This window comes from Protopterus annectens, chromosome 2.part1, assembly GCF_019279795.1.
Source record: "Protopterus annectens isolate FY-2018-M chromosome 2.part1, PAN1.0, whole genome shotgun sequence".
Taxonomy (NCBI): Eukaryota; Metazoa; Chordata; order Ceratodontiformes; family Protopteridae; genus Protopterus; species Protopterus annectens.
In genome coordinates, this window is record NC_056729.1 from 1,674,812,663 (window position 1) to 1,674,827,731 (window position 15,069).

At 45.2% G+C, this 15,069-nt stretch overlaps 1 protein-coding gene across 8 annotated transcripts in view; it reads right to left on the minus strand.

Annotated features, from left to right (window-relative positions):
- The window catches only part of RERE (arginine-glutamic acid dipeptide repeats), a 3,515,893-nt gene that overhangs the window by 55,782 nt on the left and 3,445,042 nt on the right, over positions 1–15,069 (minus strand). The gene's annotated exons all lie outside the window — the stretch shown is intronic.

The window sequence follows — 15,069 nt, forward strand, 5'->3', positions numbered from 1 at the left end:
CAGCAGGCTCAAAAGGAGGTAAGGTGAGCTTTTCCAAAACATAGTTGAGATCCCAAGCAGGAATGGGAGGAGATCTAGGGGGCCTTAAGTTCTTAGCTCCTCTGAGAAACTGTCTCATGAGCTGGTGGGAAAAGATTGGAGGGTCTGTATTATAATGAGCAGAAATAGCAGAGGCATGAATCTTTATGGAAGAGAAAGAGAGACCCTTATGTAAGAGGTCTGTCAGGTAAAGTAAAATCTGAGGAATGTTAGGAATAAGAGGATCAGAATCCGGAGTCTGCATCCAGGAACAAAATCTTTTCCATTTTCCTGTATAAGATTTCCTAGTGCTAAGACGTCTGGCTTCTAAAATGACATCCAAAACCTGCTTGGGTAAGAGAGAATGATTCAAAGACCCTGGATTAACCAGGCCGCCAGGCTGAGAGTTATGACATGGGAGTGTAGAACCTGACTCTGGTGTTGGGACAGAAGGTTCGGAGTCTGTGGTAAAACCCAAGGGGGCTCCAGACAAAGGTTTTTCAGTGTTGGGTACCAAAACTGTTGAGGCCAATTTGGGGTCAGCAAGATTATCATCTTGGGCTTGTCCTGTTTGATCTTTAATAATACTCGTGGAAGAGGAGGAAGAGGCGGAAAGGCATATCCAGAGAGGTTTATCCAACTGAATGATAGTGCATCCACTTTCCAAGCATGTTCGTGGAAAGTCCTGGTGCAAAAAATCTGTAGTTGATGATTGAGGTGGGATGCAAAGAGGTCTATGTGAGGACATCCCCAGACTGCAGTAATCATCTTTATTTCGGTGTCCAGCATCCATTCGTGTGGGTCCGAAAGGTTTCTGCTCAGACTGTCTGCCAGGAAGTTTTGCTTCCCTGGTAGAAACTGTGCTTGAAGGTCCAGATTGCAAGCTAGAGCTGTGTTCCAAAGATCCATGGCTAGTCTGCAAAGGGGATAGGAATGAGATCCCCCTTGCTTGTTTATGTACCACATAACTGTGGTGTTGTCTGTCCGTATCAGTAGTTGTCCTGGTTGTAGAAGATTCCTGAAGGCCAATAGAGCTTTCTGTACGGCTAACATTTCCTTTAAATTGATATGCAGGTGCTTCTGATCCTTTGTCCAAAGGCCCTGCAGACAGTTGCCCTGAAAATGGGCTCCCCATGCATAATCTGAGGCGTCCGTGGTCAGTATCTGAGTGGCAGGAGGCAGACAGAAGGGTTTTCCTTTGTTCAGAGTACATGCCTTGGACCACCAAAGGAATTCCTTTTGAAGACAAGGCAGGACGGAGATCAGTATGTCTAAACTGTGGCAATGCTGAGACCATACACTTTTAAGGTACCACTGTATTTTCCTCATATGTAGCCTTGCATATGGTACGAGAAGGATGCAGGAGGCCATGTAACCCAAAGCCTGCAGGAATCTCCTTGCAGATAGCGGAGTTAAAGTTGCCAAGGTTTTGAAAGTTGAGGCCAGCTGTAATTGTTTTTCGTATGTCAGAAATGCCATCTGGGTTGTTGTGTTTAGAGAAGCGCCCAGAAATATTATCTGTTGTGAGGGTGTCAAATTTGACTTTTTTATGTTTACAGTGAATCCCAGGAACTTGAGAAGATTCTGAACAAACTCTAGATGCTGGAGTAAGACATCCTTGCTGTCTGCCTGAATAAGACAGTCGTCCAGATAAGGGTAAATTTGAATTCCCTTGAGTCTGCAATAAGCTACTACTGGAGCCAGGCATTTGGTAAAGACACTGGGCGCAGTAGACAATCCAAAGGGCAGCGCAGAGAATTGATAGTGCCTCGATCCGGCCTTGAACCTGAGGTATTTTCTGCGTTCCTACCTGATGGGAATGTGTAAATATGCCTCCTTTAAATCCAAAGTCACCATCCATGCATTTTTGGACAGCATTGGAAGTAGTTGCTGTAGAGTAAGCATCTTGAATTTTGGTATCTCTAGAAAAGTGTTCAAGACTGACAGATCCAGAATGGGTCTCCATGAATTTTGCTTCCTGGGGACTAGAAAGAACCTTGAGTAAAAACCTTGTCCCATTTCTGAAAGTGGAACTAGTTCTATGGCTTTCATAGCCAAGAGAGCTTCCACCTGGTTTAAGGCTTCTGACCACTGATGTTTTGGAAGATCTGGCCATCCGCTTGGCCTTGGTAGGGTATAAAAATGGAATTTGTAACCTCTTGAAATTACATCCAGAACCCACTTGTCTTGGGTTATATGAGTCCAATTTAGGTGAAAAAGAGAATGTTTTCCTCCGAGAGGGGCTTCCAGGCAAGAAGTTCCTGCAGCCCAACAGAGGGAGTCATTGAGTCTGTTTCCTATGAGTTTGCGACCTGTCCTCTCCTCCCCTAGGGGTGGAAGCAGTCCACTGTCTTGGTCTATAAGAGGGTTGCGTTTGAGGCCTTCTTCGGGAGCGTCTGTATCTACCCCTCTGAGGCCTGTCTGAATTGGGAAAGGACCAATTTTTTGTAGGCCAATTCCTACTAAATCTGGGTGGCTGTACTTGTAAGAAATCTTTAACTGTTTGCATGGATTTTGCCTTGTCCTCCATCTTTTTAATCACCTCTTCAGCTTTAGATCCAAACAAAACATTATGCTGAACAGGAGCATCCAATAATTTAGCTTTTACTTGATCTGGCAAATTTTGTTGCTTTAACCAAGCGTGCCTTCTAATTACTGTGCCAGAGGCAGCAACCCTACAAGAAGCCTCTAAGGCATCAAATCCACAGTGTAAACCATGCTTCCCAACTTGTTCAGTGGCATGCATTAAGTCATGTAACTCCTTATCTGCACAGGCGGAAATGGAAGTAAGCTTCTGTTTTAGGACAGGAGAAATTGCTGGTATTTCAGCATATGAAACTGACAGTTTAAAGCCCTAATAGATAAAGTAGCAGAAGTGTGCACTTTTTTGCCCCATCTTTCTAAAGATCTGGAATCCTTCTCAGTGGGAATGGGGTTTTTAGCAGAAGCAGCCTTTACGCCCTTAGGACCCTGAGAAATGGTTTCAGGGTCAGCAGTAGGGTTCTTGTATAAAAACTGGTGGGAATCAGGAACCCTATAGTATCTGTCTGGCTTAACAGGAGCTGGAGGAAAAGAATCAGGAGTTAAGTTAGCCTCCGAAAAAGCATCATCCACAATATCTAAAACAGGAGGAATAGCCAGGGGTCTATGCTGGGGAAGAAGAAGAAAATCCCTTAGTCTTTTCTTAGATTCTGAATACTCCTGTCCTTCCCAGTGGAAATGTTCCCTCATTTCATGCAAAGTTTCCCCAAAAGAGAAATCCTCAGGGGGAGAAGCTGAAGGAATGGATTCCTCAGCATCAGAATCCTCATAAGGAGGGAAAGAATATTCCTGGTCAGAAGAAGAAACTGAAGAAACAGAAGCCTGATCAGAGGAGTCATAATAAACTTCCTGCCTTGGCCTTTTATCTGCAGGAGGATGTGAACCCCTAATCATAGTAAGTAAGTCCTCCGCCATCTTAAGTAACTGTTTCTGAGACTTGGGAGCTGGATCAGAAGAGGCCTGGGCTGCAGTCTTTGATTTGGAAGGAGTCTTTGCCTTTGTCTTTATTAGAAGCTGCGTAGGCCTGAAAACCCCTTCGGAAGCCGGTACCTGCACAGCGGCTCCGGACCCATCCGAAGGAGCACTGTCCGAAGGTCCTGCAACAGAAATATTCAAAGGCCTAGTTGGCTCCTCGTGGGTGTCCGTTTCGGCTATAGGTTCCGAAATGGCCGACGACAGGGGCTGCAAAAGCGCCTCACTGACGACTGCCGAACCTGAAGCTGGCTCTGCTTGTGCGATATCGTCTTATTTGGACCTCGGAGGCCTGTCTTTGTCCTTGCGTAGTTTGTGAACTCTGGTAGCCGGAACCGTATCCGACGACATTTTGTAATTAAAACGCCTACCGAAGTAATGAAATGCAAAATCGTACCTTTGTTTAATAGTACGTTGATTGAATCTAGCACAAAACCGACAACTAGCTACGTCGTGGTCAGGGCCTAAGCAAGGAATACAGTAAGAATGAAAATCCTTATGAGGTATTTGCTTCCCACATGAAATACAATTATTAACTTTTTCTGACATCGGACTGGAGCAAGAAAAAAAAGTTTCCCCAATGGGGTACTTAGCTTTGAGTAGGAGAAGAAAATCTTCGGACTGAAGTTTGTTTAGAAAAAATTGTCAGGAGTCAGCCGACCGGCACTTGCGAGCTGCTATCACCGCACGGCAAGAAAGACTGGAGAACATGGCGTCGGTTGTCATCTTTGTACTCCTGGCGCTCTGACGTCAGGGAGCATGGCTGAACAGCCGACGCCGGACCCAGACTTTGGGATTCTGGCCGACCAAGGACTGCCTGCCGGCAGGGGAGAACCCTACAGACATGACTGCAACAGTGAAACACGATGAACATCTGCGTGGAAGTTCATAGGTTGGTACTAGGCTATCGGCCCTAGGGCCTATACAAGCTTAGCTATAACAATTCCCTGGAAGAAACCGAAGGCATGTCAGACTCCAAATGGGTCTCGACAGAGGCCTGGATTGCCATTTCAAATGTCGAAGGGGGTTGCAAAGGTGCCTCACTTTCTTCAACAACTAGCATTCTAGCAGGAGAGTCAGGAGGGAAGCGATTGTCATCCGACAACTTTGGCTTAAGTTTCTTCTCTTTTCTGCACTTATGCAGCTGAAAATCAGGAAGACTGGCGGACACCATTGGCTTTGGTTCAATTGATTTTTGTCTTAGAAAACAAGCTAAGAATTTGGCCCTACACCTAATTGTTCTAGCGTTAAACCTAGCATAGAAAAGACAGTTTGGGACGTTGTGGTATGGGCCTAAGTAAGTAACACAGAGACTATGAAAGTCTGTGTATGGGACAATTATTCACTTTATCTCACATGAGTTAAGAAAAATAGAAAAAATTTCCCCTACAGGGTACTTACCTTTCCAATGACAACTTCTCTCTGGTGCAGACTGACCGATGCACTTGTATACTGCTTCGGGCTCTGGTGGCAATCAACAACTGATGTGATGATGCAGGCTGGCTCATTTTATACCTGAGCGCACTGACATCAATAAAGGCATCCACCAGCCTGGGAAGCAAACACAGTCTTCTCTGGCAGTCAGGCCGGCCAAGAGCTTTCATGGCAGGAAATCCCAATAGTCATGACTACAACAGTGAAACACGAAAAACATCTTTCTGTGTTACTGACAGGTTGATGGAACTCTCATGCAGCAGCAGCAGCAAGTAGTGGCTGAGATAATCAACTATGGAGCTGGATTTTCCCAAGATGTGATGTGCTATCAGAAGGCAATTTGTGGAAACAGCTCATTCCCATACATACCCTCATCACCTCTCAGCAGTGTGGACAGAAAGTACAGTTGTGTACACTTACCATAAATGTAGATGTTTGAGTGTATTCACTGTTGCTGTGGGTTATATCCCTGCTGTGGTAGGCCTCGGCCAGCCAGAATACTAGAGTCAATGTTTTTCTGCGTTGGATGCTGTTGCATGCTGACTGACATCAGGTCGTTAGTGCTATAAAGGAAGGCAGCTGACGCCATTACATCAGTTTTTTTTTGCCCTAACCAGTCAGAGGCACAAGTAAATATGGTAAAGTGGTCCTGATGGCTAAAAGCACCGTTAGAAGTTTATGTCTCCCTAAAGAAAGAAGATATAAAGGGGAAGGAGGGAGGGAAACCAGGACTACAACAGTGAATACACTCGAACATCTACATTTATGGTAAGTGTACACAACTGCACTATGTTCTTCGTGTTTCACTGCTGCAGTCATCACCTGTGGGAGGATTCCCAAAGCTGAGGAGAGGGGTGGTAAGATTAGTAAGAGACCTAGGAATGGGTCAGCATGCCCTGCAGAACTGCAGAGGCAAACCCTGCCCTAGCCTTAGAAAACAGAGGTAGGTACTGTTTGGTAAAGGTATGAACAGAAGTCCAAGTGGCAGCTTCCAGGATGTCCCTGGTGGGAACTCCTCTGAGGAAAGCTGTGGAAGTGGAGGCTGCCCTAGTGGAAAGGGTACAAATAGACTTGGGGGTGGTTCCCCATGTAATCTGTAGCAGAAATGGATACAGTGTGATATCCATTTGGAAATGGTTTGGTTGAAAATGGGCTTCCCCTCTGCCCCTGCAGCAAAGCTGACAAGTAGTTGGTCTGTTTTCCTGAAGGGTTTAGTATGGTCCAGGTAGTAACTGAGCAGTCTAGGCATGTCTAGTGAGTGTAGAATTCTTTCCCCCTTGTTTTGAGGGATAGGAAAGAAGGTGGGTAGATGTATGGCCTGGTTGAGAGTCACATTAGACACCACCTTGGGCATAAAAGTGGGATTAGTCCTCAGGGAGATCCTATCTGCATGGAAAACAATGAAGGGCTCAATGGCCATCAGTGCCTGAAGTTCTGAAACCCTTCTGGCTGAGGTGATAGATAGTAGGAAAGCAGTCTTCCAGGAGAGGTATTTCAGTTCTGCTGAAGCAGCAGGTTCGAAGGGTGGTAAGGTTAGTTTTTCCAAAACATAATTCAGGTCCCAGGCTGGCGTGGGTGGCCTTCTGGGAGGTCTGATATTAGAAGCCCCTCTGAGGAATTGTTTAATCAAAGGATGGGAGAACAGGGGCTGACCTGTTATCAAAATGAGCTGAAATGGCTGAGGCGTGGATTTTAATATAAGAGAATAGAAGCCACTATTAAGTAGCTCCACTAGGTAGTCCAGGATAAGAGGGATGGAAGGTTGTGAGGTACTGCCCCCTCTGGACTGGCTCCAGCAGCAGAATCTTTTCCATTTTCCTGCGCAAGATTTTCTGGTGCTGGGCCTTTTGGCCTCTGTGATAACGTCTAAGACCTGCTTGCTTAACATGGACCCCTTGTTTGCTTTTAAAGTATTAGCCATGCTGATAGAGTCTCTGCAGCATCCCCCCCACCCGAGTCAAGAGGTCTGAGATCAGGGGAAGCTGCCTGGGAGGCTGTAATGTCAGGCTGCGCAGTAAGGGGTACAAATGTTGCCTGGGCCAATCTGGAGCAATGAGGATGGGCTTTGGTCTTTCCTCCCTTATTTTGATCAGTACCTTGGGAACAAGAGGCAGAGGAGGGAATACATACACAAAGAGGGTGTTCCAGGAGAAGGTCAATACATCCACCTTCCATGCTATGTGGTGATGCTCCCTGGTACACAATTTTTTCAGCTGATGGTTGAGATGCGAAGTAAAGAGATCCACTTCTGGAGTCTCCCACCCCCGGGTGAGTTGTAAAAAGATTTTTCTATGGAGTTGCCATTCATGGGTGTCCAGTAAATGTCTGCTTAAGTGGTCTGACAGGGTGTTGTTGATCCCTGGTAGGTATTGGGCTATTAGGTGTAATCCCATGGAAGAAGCTGTCAGCCAGAGATTCATGGCTAGCCTGCACAGAGAATAAGATTGGGTCACTTCCTGTTTGTTGATGTACCACATTACTGTGGTGTTGTCTGTTTTGATAAGGAGAACCCCCCCGGCTTGAGGTGGGGTTTGAAGGATGTCACAGCCTTTTGTACTACCATCATTTCCTTCTGGTTGATGTGTAAGGGAAGGTGCTGGGCATCCCAAAGACCTTGGGTGCACCTGCCTTCTAGGTGAGTGCCCCAAGCAATATCTGAGGTGTTGGTGGTAATGGTTTGCCCGACTGGGCGAAGGGTGAAGGAAAGACCCTTGTTCTTGGCCCAGGCCACTGCCCACCAGAGAAACTCTGCCCTTATACAGGGGATCAGTGGGAGAGAGGTCTCTAGAGTTTGGGAGTGCTGACACCAAAGGTTCTTTAGGTACCACTGAAGTTTTCTCATGTGAAGCCTGGCCAGAGGAATCAGAAGGATGCAAGATGCCATGTACCCCAAGGCTTGCAGGAACTTCCTCTCAGTGAAGTGACTTCTGGAAGCCAGCTGGGTAAAGTAAGAGGCGGGAAGGTCTGCTTTTCTGGGGACAGGAAGGCCATTTGGGATCCTGTGTCTAGCAGTGCTCCCAAGAAAATGATCTTCCTGGAGGGTGCTTGCTTTGATTTCTTCTTGTTGATGGTGTACCCTAAGGAGGTTAGGAGGGTTTTGACAAAGAGGAGGTCCTTGAGAAGCTTTTCTTTGCACTCTGTCTGAATGAGGAAGTCGTCCAGATAAGGGTAAATCTGTACATTTTTCTGTCTGCAAAAGGCTATGGCTGGGGCTAAGCATTTGGTGAATACCCTGGGAGCAGTAGGTAAGCCAAAGGGTAGTGCAGAGAACTGAAACTGTTGTTAAGCCTGCTCTGAAGCGAAGGAATTTCCTGCAGGATTCCCTTATGGGGATGTGGAGGTACGCATATTTTAGATCTAGGGTAACTAACCAGGCATTTTCTGTCAGCAAAGGCAGCAGCTGGTTCTCGCGTTAAAGAGGGCACAGAACCGGCAACAGGGGACGTTGTGGTCTGGGCCTAAACAAGTGACTCAGTATGAATGGATGTCTCGGTGTGGGATTTGCTTTCCACAGGTGAGACAATTGTTAATTTTTTTAGACACCGGTTAGCTCAAGAAAAAAGGATCCCAATGGGGTACTTAGCTTTAGACGTTTTCAGTTGGAATTCAAACTCTGGTAGCGACTGACCAGCACACTTGCGAACTGCTTCTGCTACAGTCTCCACAGAGAGAAAGACTGATGTAATGGCATCGGCTGCCTTGCTTTATAGCACTGATGACTTGACGTCAAAGTGAAACACTAAGAAAGTACAGTTGTGTACACTTACCATAAATGTAGATGTTCAAGTGTATTCACTGTTGCAGTCATTGCATTTAGGGTAATCTGCTGGCAGGTTGCCCTCAGTCGGCCTGATTAAAGTCTTGGGTCCTGCGTCGGTTGCTGTCCCTTCTTCCATGATGTCAGGTCGTCAGGGGGTATAAAACATGCAGCCGACGCCATTACATCAGTTTTTCTTGCCCCAGATGTCAGGTGCCCCCCAAATGGGGAGCTATATATATATATATATATATATATATATATATATATATATATATACACACACACACACACACACATATGTAGAATAAAACACACAAAACGTATACCTCCAAACAAAAGCAAATACACCAAAAAGGCTTTTAAAGATAGTAACAGAAATGAGAGGTATAGTTAGAGAAAAATCGGGGGGCTAGAGGCGGGGTAACCAGGACTGCAACAGTGAATACACTCGAACATCTACATTTATGGTAAGTGTACACAACTGTACTATGTTTTTTGTGTTTCACTGTTGCAGTCATTACATTTGGGTAGAATCCCAAAGCTATGGTTGGGAGGATGGATTTATACAGCATTAGGAGCAGCTATAAGGCCCTGCAGGACAGCAGTGGCAAAGCCTGCTCTGGATTTGGAGAAGAGAGGTAAATGGTAATGTTTGGTGAACGTATGAACTGAGTTCCAGATAGCAGCTTTGAGAATGTCTCTGGTAGGAACCCCTCTGAGAAAGGCTGCAGAAGTAGATGCAGCCCTGGTGGAATGAGATCTGATCCCCTTGGGGACAGGTTTACCATGGTGCATATAGCAGAAACAAATACAATGGGCTTATCCATTTAGAAATAGTCTGCTTTGAAATAGCCTTTCCCTCTGCCCCTGCAGCAAATGCCACCAGTAATTGTTCAGATTTTCTTAAAGATTTTGTCTTGTTTAAGTAGAATCTTAGTTGTCTGTGTACATCCAATGAATGCATAATCCGCTAACCCTTTTTCTGTGCATTGGGGAAGAAAGTTGGCAGATGAATGGTCTGAGGGCCACACTAGATACCACTTTAGGCATAAAGGATGGATTGGTCCGGAGAGCCACCCTGTCTAGGTAAAAAACAATGAAAGGTTCCACTGCCATAAGAGCCTGTAGCTCTGAAATCCTTCTAGCTGAAGTAACTGCTACAAGAAAAGTTGTTTTTCAAGAGAGAAATTTTAGGTCTGCAGTAGCACCTGGCTCAAAAGGAGGTAGAGTGAGTTTTTCCAAAACAAAATTGAGGTCCCATGCAGGAGTTGGTGCTCTCCTGGGAAATCTTAAATTTTTGGCCACTCTGAGGTACTGCTTTATCAGAGGATGAGAAAAGAGGGGAGGCTGTGTGTTGTAAGGAGCTGAAATGACAGAGGCATGGATTTTTATGGAAGAAAAAGATAGGCCCTTGTGAAGCATCTCAGTTAAGTATTGCAGAATCTGAGGAATATTGGGCATTGCTGTGCTTATTCCTTGTGCTTGGGTCCAGGCACAGAATCTTATCCATTTGTCAGCATAACATTTTCTAGTACTAGGCCTTCTAGCCTCCAAAATGACATCCATCACAGGTTTGCTGAGAGTTGTAACTGGTGAAATTAGTTGATTAGCCATGCTGCAAGATTCAGAGTTTGGAGCGGAGTGTGCAGAACTTGACAGTTCTGCTGAGACAGTAGGTGAGGTGTGTGAGGCAGGTACTACGGAGGAAGGTGCAACATATTGCGCAGCAGCGGGTACCAGTGTTGCCGAGGCCAGTCTGTAGCAATCAGAATCATTTTTGTTTTTTCCTGTCTGACTTTGGAGAGCAGAGCAGAGGGGGAAAGGCATAGACTGATAGGTTTTCCAGCTGAAGGATAGGGCATCCACTTTCCAAGCTTTTTCGTGATGAATTCTTGTGAAGAATTTGCCCAACTGATAGTTTTGGGGTGAGGCAAAAAGATCTATGTCTGGGCTCCACCATTTGCATATGTCAACATGCTGAAGATTTGTGGATCCAGGTTTCCATTCGTGTGGGTCCATAAGATTTCTGCTTAGTTCGTCTGCCAGAGTACTTTGCTTTCCTGGCAGGAACTGAACTTGTAGAAGTATTTGATAAGTCAAGGCCGTGTTCCACAATGCCATGGCTAGTCTGCAAAGGGGGTAGGAATGGGTACCCCCCCTGCTTGTTTATGTATCACATGACTGTGGTGTTGTCTGTCTTTATCAGTAGTTGTCCTGGATGAAGATAGCCCTTGAAGGCTGTCAGAGCATTCTGTACAGCTAGCATCTCTTTCTGATTGATATGTAGGTGCATTTGATTTGGGCTCCATTGGCCCAGATGCGCCCCCCAAGCATAATCTGATGCGTCTGAAGTCAGGGTTTGGGCAGCAGGGGGTGGAATGAATGACAGTCCTTTGTTTTGGTGACAGGCCTTTGTCCAGCATACGAACTCTAGCTGCAGGCAAGGAATGATAGAAATCATTGTTTCCAGGCTGTGACAATATTGACTCCATAAGCTTTTTAGGTACCACTTTCCTCATATGCAGTTTTGCATATGGAATTAGAAGACTGCAGGAGGTCATGAACCCCAAGGCCTGCAGAATTTGTCTTGCAGATAGCAGGGTTTTTGTGGCCACCTGTTTGAAGTAAGTCATTAATTGAATTTGTTTTTCTGGCGTAAGGTAAGTCATCTGGGCAGTTGTATTCAAGCTTGCACCCAGGAATGTAATTATTTGAGAGGGTACCAGTTGTGATTTATTTTCGTTTATGGTATACCCTAGACAAGTTAGAAGCCTTTTTACAAACGCCAGATGTTTTAGAAGAGTGTCCTTGTTTTCTGCCTGAATTAGACAATCGTCCAGGTATGGATAAATTTGAATATTTCTTTGCATGCAAAATGCAATTACTGGTGCCAGGCACTTTGTGAAGACCCTGGGTGCAGTAGATTATCCAAAGGGCAGTGCAGAGAACTGGTAATGCAAATAGCCTGCTTTGAAGCAGAGGTATCTTCTGCAAGATGCCCTGATTGGGATATGCAGGTAAGCCTCTTTTAAGTCTAGAGTTACCAACCAGGCATCCTTGCCTAGTATAGGAAGTAACTGTTTGATAGTCAGTATCTTGAATTTTGGAATGTCCAGAAATGTATTTAGAATGGATAAGTCCAGAATTGGATGCCATGATTTGTCTTTTCTGGGTAGCAGGAAAAGCCTTGAATAAAAACCTTGTCCCTTTTCCTTTTCTGGTACTGGTTGAATAGCCTCCATATTCATGAGGGACATAACTTGTTTCTGGGTCTCTGTCCACTGATTTGGAGGCAGATCTGGCCATCCATTTGGGATTGGTAACGTGTGGAAATGAAATCTGTATCCCCGGGATACTATATTTAAAACCCATTCGTCCTGAGTAATCAGTTGCCAGTTTCATGCATGATGTGCCAGTTTCCCCCCCCAAAGGGACGTCCAAAAGATAAATGCTTGGTGATTGCAGTGGAAAGTCATTGAGACTGCTTACCGTAGGAAGGTGCCTTGTTACTTACAGATTTGGAGGTGGAGGCACCCCATTGCTTTGTTCTAGAAGTTCCTTGCGACTGAAACCTGGAGCCTTTGGAATGTCTGGGTTTAACCTGAGCGGCTCTAGTGGGTACTGGAAAGGACCAGTTCTTAGTAGGCCAGTGCCTACTGAACCTGGGTGGCTGCACTTGTAGGAAATCTTTCACAGTTTGCATAGATTTAGCTTTATCTTCCATTTTTTTTTCAAAACTTCTTCAGCCTTATTACCAGACTGTTCTGTTGCAAAGGAGCATCCAACAATTTTGCTTTAAAATGGTCAGGCAGATTTTGCTCCTTAAGCCAAGAATGCCTTCTTATCACAGATCCAGTTACAGCAGCCCTGCAAGAGGCCTTCAAAGAATCAAAACCACATTGCAAAGTATGTTTTCCAACTTGTTCAGCTGAATGCAATAAATCCTGCAACTCTATTTTCCACACAGTCAGAAATCAACATAATTTTCTGTTTCAGTAAACCCATGACATGCTGTTGATATTTAAGCATATGAAATTGACAGTTTAAAGCTCTGATTGCCAAGGTTGCAGACGTGTAAACCTTCTTACCCCATCTATCCAGCACCCTGGAATCTCTATCAGAAGGGGTAGGATTTTTAGCTGTAGAAGCCTTTACGCCCTTGGTACCCTGAGAAATGGTTTCAGGGTCAGCAGTACGGTTTTTAAAAAGGAACTTGTGGGAGTCAAGAACCCTGTAGTATCTGTCTGGCTTACTAGGAGCCCGAGGCAGGGAATCAGGAGCCATACTGGACTCTGAGAAAACATCATCAACAATGTCTAGAACAGGAGGTATAGCCAAAGGCCTATGCTGAGGAAGAAGAAGAAAATCCCTAAGTCTCTTTTTAGATTCTGAGAAATCCTGACTCTCCCAGTGAAAGTGTTTCCTTAAGGTATGCAAAGTTTCTCCAAAAGAAAAATCCTCAGGAGGAGAGGCAGAAGGGATAGAATCTTCTGCATCAGAGTCCTCATAAGTGGGAATAACTAATTCCCGATCAGAAGAAATGGAAACCTGATCTGAAGATTCATAGTCAGTGCCTTGCTAGGCCTCTTAGCAGGAGGGGGAGGGGGAGGGGTACACCCCTGATCAAGGTAATTAAATCCTCAGCCATTTTGATAATTTGTTTTTTAGGCATTGGGGCCTGTACACATGGCCCAAGTGTCAGTTTTTTAGACAGAGTAGTAGTTTTTGCCCTTAGTTTTGAAGATAGCGTTGGTTTAATATACAACTCTTTAGGTTTGAAAACACCCTCAGAAACTAGTGCCTGCTCAGCGGCTCTGGACCCATCTAAGGTAGAGACATCCACGGGTTCAATACTTACAGCATCTCACGGCATACCGGACTCCTAATGGGTCTCAATAGAGGCCTGCGAATCAAAAGTAGCGGGTATCAGGGTCTGCGAAAGCGCCTCACTGAGTACCAGCGAACTGGCGACTGGCTTAGGAGAAGCTTTGTCGGTTTTGGACCACGACGGTCCGTCTCTGTCTTTTTCTTTGCGTTTTTTAGGTATTCCTATAGTCAGATTGCCAACCGACATTTCTGGATAGCAAAAATATACCGACGTTTAATAGTGCGTTGATTAAATTTAGCCCAAAACCGACAGCAAGGCACATTGTGGTCAGGGCCTAGGCAAGGAATACAGTATAAATGAAAATCCTTATGAGGTATTTGCTTCCCACAAGTAATACAATTATTAACTTTTACTGACATCGGTAAGGAGCAAGAAAAAGTTTTCCCAATGGGGTACTTAGCTTTTAGTTGAAGACTTCGGTTCTGAAACTCAAAAACGAAAATTTCAGGAGTCGGACGACCGGCACTTGCGAACTGCTTCTGCTTCGGCCACCGCGCGGCAAGAAAGACTGATGTAATGGCATCGGCTGCATGTTTTACACCCCTGACGACCTAACATCAAGGAAGAAGGGACAGCAACCGACGCAAAACCCAAGACTTTGGTAATCAGGCCGACTGAGGGCAACCTGCCAGCAGATTACCCTAAATGTAATGACTGCAACAGTGAAACAAGAAGAACATCATCATCCTCCAATGGAGTGTTGGCTTGGACCAATTCCACTCTATTCTTGTTCCACTCCCAGTTAGGTCCCATTTCCTACTTCCCCAGTTATGGTCTGTGGACACATCTGTGCAGGTCATGCTCCCTGGCTGACCTAAAGAGAGACTGTCTCCAGACAGAGGCATGAAAAAAATAAAGATGGTGCCATCTGACAAGCTTTTATAACACTGAAGCTGCATTGGAGTGTGCATCCGCTGTACTGTGGGTTCTGCAAGCAGGAATTTCCAACAGTTGCTACTGCAACATTGAACTATAAAGGACATCCTGGGCAATAAAGGCAGACCAGCTGAGAAAGCTAGAGGTGACAGAGATGAAGTGACACAGACAGGTGGCAGATGTACACTGTGGGGCAGACAATGAAATGACTACATCACAGAAGAAACCAAAGTAGATCCAAATGCAAAGAAAGTCAAAGAGAAGATTATGGTGGTTCAGACACATCTGCAGGAAAGCAGACAATTTGTTGAAGATAATTTGGAAGAAGCACGGAGAAAGCCAAAGGAAACAAGAACATCCAGCCAAGAAATGAACAGACTATGTGACTAAATACCCATGGCATTCAAACACAACTGTCAAAGAAGGTAGGAGTGTGGCACTGAATTGAGAGAGGTGGTGACATCTGAAGTGACACCCTGACCCCAAGTAGAAGAATAAGCAGGGGACAGAAGACTATTTCTTACATCAGCTAAGGGCTGTTCAATGGATGCTGTTTGACAGCACACAAATTTTGACCCTG